The sequence below is a fragment of the Entelurus aequoreus genome, linkage group LG04, assembly GCF_033978785.1.
Source record: "Entelurus aequoreus isolate RoL-2023_Sb linkage group LG04, RoL_Eaeq_v1.1, whole genome shotgun sequence".
NCBI lineage: Eukaryota > Metazoa > Chordata > Actinopteri > Syngnathiformes > Syngnathidae > Entelurus > Entelurus aequoreus.
In genome coordinates, this window is record NC_084734.1 from 7,059,522 (window position 1) to 7,074,007 (window position 14,486).

Consider the following 14,486-nt stretch of genomic DNA (forward strand, 5'->3'; position numbering starts at 1 on the left):
ATCACTACTGTCTGATTCATCATCACTACTGTCTGATTCATCATCACTACTGTCTGATTTATCATCAGTACTGTCTGATTCATCGTCACTACTGTCTGATTCATCATCACTACTGTCTGATTTATCATCACTACTGTCTGATTTATCATCAGTACTGTCTGATTCATCGTCACTACTGTCTGATTCATCATCACTACTGTCTGATTTATCATCAGTACTGTCTGATTTATCATCAGTACTGTCTGATTCATCATCACTACTGTCTGATTTATCATCACTACTGTCTGATTCATCATCACTACTGTCTGATTCATCATCACTACTGTCTGATTCATCATCACTACTGTCTGATTCCAATCCATGCAAGTGTTTTGTGTTTTATTTAATTTTGTGTTTTATTTTATTTATTTATTTATTTATTTTATTTTATTTTATCTTTTGTTTTTCTCCGCCATTTGAAAATGTGGAGGTTATCATCATTACTGTCTGATTCCAATCAATGCAAGTTATTTGGGTTTTATTTTATTTATTTATTTTAATTTTATTTATTTTTTTGTTTTTTTTGTTTTTCTCCTCCATTTGAAAATGTGGACGTTATCATCGCTACTGTCTGATTCCAATCAATGCAAGTTATTTGTGTTTTAATTAATTTTATTTTGTGTTTTAATTTATTTATTTGTATTTTTTATTTTTTTTATTTGGTGTTTTTTTCCTCCATTTGAAAATGTGGAAGTTATCATCACTACTGCCTGATTCCAATTAATGCAAGTTATTTGTTTTTTCTTTTATTTTGTGTTTTATTTTATTTAATTATTTTCATTTATTTTTTATTATTTTTAATTTTATTTTATTTTGTGTTTTTCTCCTCCATTTGAAAATGTGGACGTTATCATCACTACTGTCTGATTCCAATCAATGCAAGTTATTTGGGTTTTATTTTATTTTGTGTTTTTTTTTTGTTTTTTTTTTCCAAATTTAATTTATTTTATTTTATTTTTTGTTTTTCTCCATTTGAAAATGTGAACGTTATCATCACTACTGTCTGATACCAATCAATGCAAGTTATTTGTGTTTTATTTTATTTATTTATTTATTTTTTATTTTATTTTTTTGTTTTTTTTGTTTTTATCCTCCATTTAAAAATGTGGACGTTATCATCGCTACTGTCTGATTCCAATCAATGCAAGTTATTTGTGTTTTATTTTATTTTATTTTGTGTTTTGATTTATTTAGTTTTATTTTAAAATTGTTTTATTTTGTGTTTTTTTCCTCCATTTGAAAATGTGGAAGTTATCATCACTACTGCCTGATTCCAATTATTGCAAGTTATTTGTTTTTTCTTTAATTTTGTGTTTTATTTTATTTAATTATTTTTATTTATTTTTTATTATTTTTAATTGTATTTTATTTTGTGATTTTCTCCTCCATTTGAAAATGTGGACGTTATCATCGCTACTGTCTGATTCCAATCAATGCAAGTTATTTGTGCTTTAATTAATTTTATTTTGTGTTTTGATTTATTTATTTGTATTTTGTATTTTTTTTATTTTGTGTTTTTTTCCTCCATTTGAAAATGTGGAAGTTATCATCACTACTGCCTGATTCCAATTAATGCAAGTTATTTGTTTTTTCTTTTATTTTGTGTTTTATTTTATTTAATTATTTTTATTTATTTATTATTATTTTTAATTTAATTTTATTTTGTGTTTTTCTTCTCCATTTGAAAATGTGGACATTATCATCACTACTGTCTGATTCCAATCAATGCAAGTTATTTGGGTTTTATTTTTTTTTGTGTTGTTTTTTTTTGTTTTTTTTTCAAAATTAATTAATTTTATTTTATTTTTTGTTTTTCTCCATTTGAAAATGTGAACGTTATCATCACTACTGTCTGATACCAATCAATGCAAGTTATTTGTGTTTTATTTTATTTATTTATTTATTTTTTATTTTATTTTATTTTTTGTTTTGTTTTTCTCCTCCATTTGAAAATGTAGACGTTATCATCGCTACTGTCTGATTCCAATCAATGCAAGTTATTTGTGTTTTATTTTATTTTGTGTTTTATTTTATTGAATTATTTTTATTTATTTTTTATTATTTTTAATTTTATTTTATTTTGTGTTTTTCTCCTCCATTTGAAAATGTGGATGTTATCATCGCTACTGTCTGATTCCAATCAATGCAAGTTATTTGTGTTTTATTTTATTTTATTTTGTGTTTTGATTTATTTATTTTTATTTTTTATTTTTTTTATTTTGTGTTTTTTTCCTCCATTTGAAAATGTGGAAGTTATCATCACTACTGCCTGATTCCAATTAATGCAAGTTATTTGTTTTTTTCTTTTATTTTGTGTTTTATTTTATTTAATTATTTTTATTTATTTTTTATTATTTTTAATTGTATTTTATTTTGTGTTTTTCTCCTCCATTTGAAAATGTGGATGTTATCATCACTACTGTCTGATTCCAATCAATGCAAGTTATTTGTGTTTTATTTTATTTTATTTTGTGTTTTGATTGATTTATTTTTATTTTTAATTTTTTTATTTTGTGTTTTATTCTTCCATTTGAAAATGTGGAAGTTATCATCACTACTGTCTGATTCCAATCAATGCAAGATGTTTGTGTTTTCTTTTATTTTGTGTTTTATTTTATTTAATTATTTTTATTTATTTTTTATTTTTTATTCTTTTTAATTTAATTTTATTTTGTGTTTTTGTCCTCCATTTGAAAATGTGGACGTTATCATCACTACTGTCTGATTCCAATAAATGCAAAGTATTTGTGTTTTATTTTATTTTGTGTTGTTTTTTTGTTTTGTTTTTTGTTTTTAAAAAAAATTCAAATTTAATTAATTTTATTTCATTTTTTGTTTTTCTCCATTTGAAAATGTGATCGTTATCATCACTACTGTCTGATACCAATCAATGCAAGTTATTTGTGTTTTATTTTATTTTGTGTTTTGATTTATTTATTTTGTTTTAATTTAATTTTATTTTATTTTGTGTTTTTCTCCTCCATTTTAAAATGTGGACATTATCATCACTACTGTCTGATTCCAATCAATGCACGTTATTTGTGTTTTATTTTGTTTTGTGTTTTATTTTATTTATTTATTATTTTAATTTGTGTTTTTCTCCTCCATTTTAAAATGTGGACATTATCATCACTACTGTCTGATTCCAATCAATGCAAGTTTTTTGTGTTTTATTTTATTTTGTGTTTTATTTATCTATTTTTTTATTTTTTTATTTAATTTAATTTAATTTTATTTTATTTTATTTCATTTTGTGTTGTTCTCCCCCATTGTAAAATGTGGATGTTCATGATCACTACTGTCTGATTCCAATCAATGCAAGTTATTTGTGTTTTATTTTATTTTATTTTGTGTTTTATTTTATTTATTTATCTTTTAATTAATTTTTTTATTTTATTTTACATCCATCCATTTTCTACCGCTTATTCCCTTTGGGGTATTTTATTTTATTTTATTTTGTGTTCTTCTCCTCCATTGTAAAATGTGTATGTTATCATCACTACTGTCTGATTCCAATCAATGCAAGTTTTTTGTGTTTTTTTTTATTTTGTGTTTTATTTATCTATTTTTTTTAAATTTAATTTAATTTTTATTTTTTATTTAATTTTATTTAATTTTATTTTATTTCATTTTGTGTTTTTCTCCTCCATTGTAAAATGTGGACATTATCATCACTACTGTCTGATTCCAATCAATGCAAGTTATTTGTGTTTTATTTTATTTTATTTTGTGTTTTATTTTATTTATTTATCTTTTAATTATTTATTTTATTTTATTTGACACCCATCCATTTTCTACCGCTTATTCCCTTCGGGGTATTTTATTTTATTTTATTTTATTTTATTTTATTTTGTGTTCTTCTCCTCCATTGTAAAATGTGTATGTCATCATCACTACTGTCTGATTCCAATCCATGCAAGTCATCACAATCACAGCAACTTATATTCTTGTCTTCACGAAAGAAACATGCTTGTTTTATCATTAAACACCTTTCACTCTTTCCTAAATAAATCAACATAAATGATAAGTATGCATGACCCCCTCCACTTGGTACATTGTAAAGTAGCTGGCCTGCAGAAAAGGTGTGGCCACCCCTGATGTAAACAGTCAGATGATCGCCAACAAGTCTGTAATAAAAGTATTTAGTAGTGATGATAAAAGTGAATTCATCCTGTGAGTGTTTTTGCATGTGCAAACACGATTATTCTCTATAAAACGTGTTGCAGTGCTTCCGTGGGACCTTTTGGAAGGGATTAGTAACACCAAGGAGGTACCACGGTGCTTCATATTCCAGCTCCCAGCGTGATGCACAGCACAATAATCATGTTTATTATTATTATCTTCCAGCGGCTGAATGTGGTTAGCGTGCGCAGGCGTGCCTAATGTAGTGTCCAGTGTTCAAGGTGACCGTGTCTTCTTTGCACGTTTCCCTGCCAGGCTCGGTGTCTTGCAGCCTCCCCAAACTGTGCAATCAGCAGATGTCTTCATGCACTCCTCGCATTCTTTGCCAGTTGTCATTTTGGCCAACCATTTTTTTTTTTTATAAATTCCCTTCTCCTCTTAAGATTATTCTTCCTTTTCCAAGCCCGGCAGACAAGCGGAGTTTATTTGCTTTGCTAACGTGGCCTCAAGTTGCAAGCGTCGCTGAAGTCAGCGCTCTGGATTTCACTGGGGCTGAAAGAGTCCAGGTCGTCCGTCCCATTGTGCCGCCCAAGAGCCCATTTAGACAAACTGGAGGGAATCCTTTGACCTTGTGGGAGGTGAAGTGATGCCCGGGCTCAATTATCTCACCACAAAGGACTGAAGTGACTCAAGTTGCGTTTCCACATTACAATTAACAATCAAAAAGGAGGTTATTAAGACCAACGTATTTAAAAAAAAAAAAAAAAACACTAAACCTAATTTTCTTCAAAAATTTGTTCCACTTAAAATTGGGTGCATGATTCTTATCCTTTAAATTCTATGAATGACTTACTTAGTGCAAAATTATACTGAATAACGACATATATGTCGCTATATTGAAAATAAAAACAAACATGTTTATTTTCTAAACACTACTTAAATAATAAAATAATGATTTTCTTTACAATTTGGAGGATTGCACATTTCTGTATGCGTAAGAGTTTGTAGGGATGAGAGGGTTATTTTTTGTAATTCTCCCTTTTTTTATCATTTTTTTTGTGTATGGAATGCAATGTATTTATTGTCTATTTTGTTCAAATAAAGAAAGCCATGTTCTAAGTCATCATCATGTGTTCTATTCAGACAGGGGGAAAAAAAAAATGCATGCAATCGCATTTTTTCCAAACTTAAACCTGATCTAATAATGCAACAAATATAATATCAGTCATTCAAATCATATTTTAGTATTAAAAAAAAACAAAAAAACCATAAATGTTATCTAATTGACTTATGATTTCAAAGCAAGTTATCCATCAAATGGTACAGTGTAATAACGACAATATGGTAACATTTTCAAATGTACTGTGTTTTTTAAAGCATTTTACTGAAAATGGAAAAAAAAAAAAGTACCAATGTTTTTTGACAAAAAAAAAATCTTAGCACTAGAAGTGCTATTTTTTTTACTGTAAAAAAAACCAAAAACTCAGGTGGTACCAGTTTTCCATTTACGGTTGTTTTTATGGTAACAAACTGGCAACTCAGAATTTAATTTACAAAATGTGTTTTCTACTTACTGTATAAAAACTAAAAACAAAAAACAATATATTTTTTCAGTAAAATTCTAGTTAAACTTTTTACAGCAAAAACAAAACTGCTGTGCTGTGAAATACAGCACAGCAAATGCACACACACACACACACACGCGCACACACACACGTACACACACACACACACACGCGCACACACATACACATGCACACACACACACACACAAACACCCACACACACACACGCACCGCACGCTTGAAAAAAAAAAAAAAAAAAAAAATATATATATATATATAAATATATATATATATATATATATATATATATATATATATATATATATATATATATATATATTCATACATACATACATATTTATATTTATATATATATATATTCACTGAAAGTCAAGTATTTCATATATATATATATATATATATATATATATATATATATATATATATATATATATATATATATATATATATATCCTTCTGCCTGAATGCAGCTGAAATAGGCTCCAGCATCCCCCGCGGCCCCAAAAGGGACAAGCGGTAGAAAATGGATGGATATATACATATATATATATATGTATGTATATATTTTTTATTTATTTATTTTCAATATATATATATATATATATATATATTTGTTTATTTATTTATTTTATTTTTAAAAAAATTTTTTCAAGCATTTTACTCGAAATGGAAAAAAAAAAAGCACAAATGTTTTTTGATGAAAAAAGTCTTAGCACTAGAAATGCTAATTTTTTTTACTGTAAAAAAACTCAGGTGGTACCAGTTTTCCATTTACATTTGTTTTTATGGTAAAAAAAAAAAAAAAAAAAATGGCGACTCAGAATTTTACTATCAAAAAGCAGTTTACTATTTACAGTAGAATAAAACGAAAAAGAAAAAACAACATCTTTTTTTCAGTAAAATTCTAGTAAAAACTTTTTACAGCAAAACAACTGCCGTGCTGTTTTTTCAATTTACTTTTTTCATTTTATTTATTGTGTTATTGTTTTGTCCTGTCCAGCTTCTCAGGCAAATCATATAGTTGATGTTTTTTTTTTCCCATTTACAGTAATATGCTATATAAAAAAAAAGGGTACATTTTGTGCAAAAGTTATTGCGACGGCTGATTGTTTTGTTTTTTACTTGAAAATGTACAGCTCTGTTTTACATTGCACATAACAAAAATCAAATGCATAGTAAATTGTGTAGATCAGGGGTCACCAACGCGGTGCCCGCGGGCACCAGGTAGCCCGTAAGGACCAGATGAGTAGCCCGCTGGCCTGTTCTAAAAATAGCTCAAATAGCAGCACTTACCAGTGAGCTGCCTCTATTTTTTACATTTTATTTATTTACTAGCAAGCTGGTCTCGCTTTGCCCGACATTTTTAATTCTAAGAGAGACAAAACTCAAATAGAATTTGAAAATCCAAGAAAATATTTGAAAGACTTGGTCTTCACTTGTTTAAATAAATTCTTAATTTTTTTTACTTTGCTTCTTATAACTTTCAGAAAGACAATTTTAGAGAAAAAATACAACCTTAAAATGATTTTAGGATTTTTAAACACATATACCTTTTTACCTTTTAAATTCCTTCCTCTTCTTTCCTGACAATTTAAATGAATGTTCAAGTAAATTTATTTTTTTAATTGTAAATAATAATAAATACATTCTAATTTAATTCTTCATTTTAGCTTCTGTTTTTTCGACGAAGAATATTTGTGAAATATTTCTTCAAACTTATTATGATTAAAATTCAAAAAAATTATTCAGGCAAATCTAGAAAATCTGTAGAATCCAATTTAAATCTTATTTCAAAGTCTTTTGAATTTCTTTTAAAATTTTTGTTCAGGAAAATCTAGAAGAAATAATGATTTGTCTTTGTTAGAAATATAGCTTGGTCCAGTTTGTTATATATTCTAACAAAGTGCAGATTGGATTTTAACCTATAAAAAAATTCTAAAATTAATCTTAATCAGGAAAAATTACTAATGATGTTCCATAAATTATTTTTTTAATTTTTTCAAAAAGATTCGAATTAGCTAGTTTTTCTCTTCTTTTTTTTGGGTTGAATTTTGAATTTTAAAGAGTCGAAATTGAAGATAAACCATGTTTCAAAATTTAATTGTAATTTTTTTCGTGTTTTCTCCTCTTTTAAACCGTTCAATTAAGTGTAAATATCATTAATTATTAATAATAACATTGAGTTAAAGGTAAATTGAGCAAATTGGCTATTTCTGGCAATTAATTTAAGTGTTTTTAAACTGGTAGCCCTTCGCATTAATCAGTACCCAAGAAGTAGCTCTTGCTTTCAAAAAGGTTGGTGACCCCTGGTGTAGATAATATGATTGACTGTTAGAAGCGGCCCTCTGAGGTCAAACACTGCGATGTGGCCCTCAATGACCAGCCCTGCTCTAATGAGACAAGGTGTTGTGTACATTTGTACCAACCATTGCAATAAAGTCAGGAAAAAAATAAGGTTTCAAAAAAAGCTTATATTGACCTAGCGAGAGAACATCAAGTCTCATAAGAAGAAGTTGCCGGAAGCCACTTAAATGTCAGTTCAACATGTCCCGAAGTGGTATTAAACTGGGCTGTGCAGACCCCCACCTCTCCCAGCCGTATTTGATCTACTTTTATCTACCGCAGCAGGTAGTTTGCCACAGCTGCGCTCTGGAGTCCATAAGAGAGGTATTGACTTGATTTGAAATATTAAACCTACGTTCGCATATTTCCAACCAGTGTGGCGAGCAATTGTTAAATAGCAGCAGAAAAGCAGCGTGAAATAAAAAAAAAAAAGAGTTGATCAGAGTAGAACATGCAGTGTATTCCTGCAAAGCAAGATAGAGTAAACAACTTAAATGACTACGGTTATAAAACGTAGAAGACACAAGACTTTACTGTGAAAAGAATGAGAAAATGTACAACGATTTGTACATTTTTTAAAGTCACAATAATAATAATAATATTAATAGATTTTATTTTTAAAATCACTTTACATGGAGCAAACAACCTCAAAGTGCGACAGCGCATTTAAAAAAGACAAAAACAAAAACGCTAAAACCACAAATAGCTGCCCCCAACAAGAAAAATAAAAAAAATAAAAACTAGGACAGCCTAATAGCTATAACTAGCACACATATATCTAATAAAATGCGTTTTTTAAAAAAAAAGAAGGGTTTTTAAGCCTTTTTTTAAAAAGCATCCACAGTCTGTGGTGCCTTCAGGTGGTCAGGGAGAGCGTTCCACAGACTGGGAGCGGCAGAGCAAATACAAGCATGCAAATACTCTAAAATATACAATATTATTCTGTCCGAATTAAATATATTGCAGATTGTTCATTTAAAGCATTAACCTGGTTAACTTTTGGCTAACAAGGTGTTTTCTTGTATTTTCGTGGCAAGTGGTTTCAGACATTGAGGGGTTAAGTCTGTGTGCTTCCTTGCAAACTGCATGGGAATGAACCGCCTGTGTGTTGAAGTGCGTTGGAACTGCTTGCAAGCAGATATTTAACACATATTTAAGGCCTATTTTTAATAGATCACTTGAAGGAACATGTTGTCAGTTGTCCAGTGAAAGGTTGTACAAATACTTTCAAGTTAAAATACACACACACATATATATATATATATATATATATATATATATATATATATATATATATATATATATATATATATATATATATATATATATACATATAAAATTATATATATATATATATATATATATATATATATATATATATATATATATATATATATATATATATATATATATATATATATATATATATATATATCAGCAACATGCCAACATGTCAGCAACATGCCAGCAACAAGTCAGCAACATGTCAGCAACATTTCAGAAACATGACAGCAACATGTCAGCAACATTTCAAAAACATGTCAGCAACATGTCAGCAACATGTGAGAAACATGTCAAAAACATGTCAGCAACATGTCAGCAACACGTCAGCAACAATTCAAAAACATGTCAGAAACAAGTCAGCAACATTTCAGCAACATGTCAGCAACATGTCACCAACAGGTCGGCAACAGTTCAGAAACATGTCAGCAACAAGTCAGCAACATTTCAGAAACATGTCAGCAACATGTCAGCAACATGTCAGCAACATGCCAACAACATGTCAGAATCATGTCAGCAACATTTCAGAAATATGTCAGCAACATGCCAACAACATTTCAGAAACATGTCAGCAACAGGCCAACAACATGTCAGCAACATGTCAGCAACATGCCAACAACATGCCAAAAACATGTCAGCAACATATCAGCAACATGTCAGCAACATGTCAACGACAAGTCAGCAACATGTCAACGACAAGTCAGCAACATGTAAGTGACATGACAGCAACATGTCAGTGACATGTCAGCAACATGTCAGCAACATTTCAGCAAGATGTCAGCAACATGTCAGCAACATGCCAGCAACATGTCAGCAACATGTCAACGACAAGTCAGCAACATGCCAGCAACATGTCAGAAATATTTCAGCAATATGTCAGCAACATGTCAGCAACATGTCAACGACAAGTCAGCAACATGTCAGCAACATGTCAGCAAGATTTCAGCAACATGTCAGCAACATGCCAGCAACATGTCAGCAACATGTCAGCAACATGTCAACGACAAGTCAGCAACATGCCAGCAATATGTCAGAAACATTTCAGCAAGATGTCAGCAACATGTCAGCAACATGTCAACGACAAGTCAGCAACATGTCAGCAACATGTCAGCAAGATGTCAGCAACATGTCAACGACAAGTCAGCAAAATGCCAGCAACATGTCAGAAACATTTCAGGAAGATGTCAGCAACATGTCAGCAACATGTCAACGACAAGTCAGCAACATGTCAGCAACATTTCAGCAAGATATCAGCAACATGTCAGCAACATGTCAGCAACATGTCAGCAACATGCCAGCAACCTGTCAGCAACATTTCAGAAACATGCCAGCAACATGTCAGCAACATGCCAGCAACATGTCAGCAACATTTCAGAAACATGCCAGCAACATGTCAGCAACATGTCAGCAACATGCCAGCAACATGTCAGAAACATTTCAGAAACATGCCAGCAACATGTCAGCAACATGTCAGCAACATGCCAGCAACATGTCAGCAACATGTCAGCAACATGCCAGCAACATGTCAGCAACATTTCAGAAACATACCAGCAACATGTCAGCAACATGTCAGCAACATTTCAGAAACATGCCAGCAACATGTCAGCAACATTTCAGAAACATGCCAGCAACATGTCATCAACATGCCAGCAACATGTCAGCAACATTTCAGAAACATGCCAGCAACATGTCAGCAACATTTCAGAAACATGCCAGCAACATGTCAGCAACATGTCAACGACAAGTCAGCAACATGTCAGCAACATTTCAGAAACATGTCAGCAACATGCCAACAACATGTCAGCAACATGCCAGCAACATGTCAGCAACATTTCAAAAACATGCCAGCAACATGTCACAGCAACATGCCAGCAACATGCCAGCAATATGTCAGCAACATTTCAGAAACATGTCAGCAACATGCCAGCAACATGCCAGCAACATGTCACAGCAACATGCCAGCAACATGCCAGCAACATGTCAGCAACATTTCAGAAACATGTCAGCAACATGCCAGCAACATGCCAGCAACATGTCACAGCAACATGTCAACGACAAGTCAGCAACATGTCAGCGACATGTCAGCAACATGTCATAGATGCGTGTGTGTGGCTAACAAGGTGGTGTAAAAGGTGGTGTCAGGCGTGTAGCGTGACACGGTCCAAATTAGCCAGCGGGGCGTTTAAAGGGGTGAGAAGGGTCACATGACCGCAGTAGTGGAGATGGTACAGTAAGTGATAATAAAAGTGAAGTCCTCTGAAGTGGCTCGTTAACACAACCACCACCACCACCACCACCACCACCACCACCACCACCATTCCTTAACGAGCTTACGTGACCTTTTTTTTATTTTTTATAGCCGCTCTGTTAACGTGTTAATGAGAACTTCATGGATCCACTTTTTTACGAGCCGTTTTGCAAGTGTAATGAAACGCAGATAAAGAGGTGTGTGTGTGTGTGTGTGTGTGTGTGTGTGTGTGTGTGTGTGTGTGTGTGTGTGTGTGTGTGTGTGTGTGTGTGTGTGTGTGTGTGTGTGTGTGTGTGTGTGTGTGTGTGTGTGTGTGGGGATGTTAGACTTCTGCTCTTGGCACGCCATTTTTTTCTCTTCACTCCATTTGGTGACAGATTGGGTTTAGCTTGCTACGTCGTCTCTTGGCAGCGCTGCCTCGGCGCTACAAAGTCAGGGTGAGGTTTTGGCGCCTGGTGACGAGGACCGGAGGCGACCTGGTCCAAACACTTTCTGCACGGGACTGCAGCACACTCCCACAAGCAGTCACAATATCGCTCCTGGAAAAGGCGCTTTGTCGCCTTTTGCCGCTTTGTAACTCTTAAAGGGCCGGTCAAAAAAGTTCGGAAAAAACACCCCAAAAAAGACGACTGTTCATTTTTTATTCCATTTTTGTCCTGTCCAGCTTCTCAGGCAAATCATATTTTTGATGTAGAGGGTAGATGCCCATTTTAGCTGTTCAGATTTACTTCACAAGAGAAGTGTAGGACACTGGTCCCCATCCGTGGATCGATAAGTACCGGGCCGCGCAAGAAATGTAAAAAAAAAAAAAAAAAAAAAAAAAAAGTTTTTATTTTTATTAAATCAACATAAAAAACACAAGATACACTTAAGATTATTTACATTTACACTCATTCACACAAAAAGGTTGTTTCTTTCTGTTATTCATAATTCTGGTTCCTACATTATATATCAATATATATCAATACAGTCTGAAGGGATACAGTCCGTAAGCACACATGATTGTATTTTTTTATGCCAAAAAATAAATAAATAAATACTTTGTCCGTGGGACCGGTCCGCAGTTACAAGAAGGTTGGGGACCACTGTCTTAAAGGGCCGGTCAAAAAAAAAGTTCTGACACTCCAAAAAAGGCCCCAAAAAGATGACTGTTCATTCCAAAAAAATTAATTTTTTTAATCCAAACTTTTTCTTTTTTTCTTCTTCTTTTTTGTCCTGTCCAGCTTCTCAGGCAAATCATATTTTTGATGTAGAGGGTAGATGCCCACATCGGCTGTTCAGATTTACTTCACAAAAGACAAGTGTAGGACAGTGGTCCTCAACCACCTGGCCGCGGCCTGGTACCGGTCCGTGGATCGATTGGTACCAGGCCGCACAAGAAATGTAAAAAAATAAATAAATAAATAATAATAATAAAAAAAATAATTAAAAAAAAAAATATATATATATATATATAATTTTTTGTTGTTGTTATTAAATCTACATAAAAAACACAAGATACACTTAAAATTATTTACATTTACACTCATTCGCACAAAAAGGTTGTTTCTTTCTGTTATTCATATTTCTGGTTCCTACATTATATATCAATATATATCAATACAGTCTGAAGGGATACAGTCCGTAAGCACACATGATTGTATTTTTTATGCCAAAAAAAAAAATAATAATAATTTGTCCGTGGGACCGGTCCGCAGTTACAAGAAGGTCGGGGACCACTGTCTTAAAGGGCCGGTCAAAAAAAAAGTTCTGACACCCCAAAAACGCCCCCAAAAAAGACGACTGTTTATTTAAAAAAATGTACTTTTTTTTTTTCTTTTTTTTTGTCCTGCCCAGCTTCTCAGGCAAATCATATTTTTGATGTAGAGGGTAGATGCCCATATCGGCTGTTCAGATTTACTTCACAAAAGACAAGTGTAGGACAGTGGTTCCCAACGGTACCAGTCCGTGGATCGATTGGTACCAGGCCGCACAAGAAATGTAAAAAAATAAATAAATACAATTCAAAAATGTATTTTTTATTTTTATTAAATCTACATATAAAACACAAGATACACTTACAATTATTTACATTCACACTCATTCACACAAAAGGGTTGTTCCTTTCTGTTATTAATATTTCTGGTTCCTACATTATATATCAATATAGATCAATACAGTCTGCAGGGATACAGTCCGTAAGCACACATGATGAAAAATAAAAAAAATAAAATACTATAACAACCAACCCCCTCACCCCCGGTCCGTGGGACACATTTTCAAGCGTTGACCGGTCCAGAGTTACAAGAAGGTTGGGGACCACTGTCTTAAAGGGCCGGTCAAAAAAAAAAGTTCTGACACCCCAAAAACGCCCCAAAAAAAGACGACTGTTTATTCCAAAAAAAAATATATATATTTTTTTGTCCTGTCCAGCTTCTCAGGCAAATCATATTTTTGATGTAGAGGGTAGATGCCCATATCGGCTGTTCAGATTGACTTCACAAAAGAGATGTGTAGGATACTTCTCTTGTTGCCTTATTGGTATTTGACTTTATTTAATGCATTTACCGTACTTTTCGGAGTATAAGTCACGCCGGAGTATAAGTCGCACCGGCCGAAAATGCATAATAAAGAAGGAAAAAAACATATATAAGTCGCACTGGAGTATAAGTCGCATTTTTTGGGGAAATGTATTTGATAAAAGCCAACACCAAGAATAGACATTTGAAAGGCAATTTAAAATAAATAAAGAATAGTGAACAACAGGCTGAATAAGTGTACGTTATATGAGGCATAAATAACCAACTGGTATGTTAACGTAACATAATATGGTAAGAGTCATTCAAATAACTATAACATATAGAACATGCTATACGTTTACCAAACAA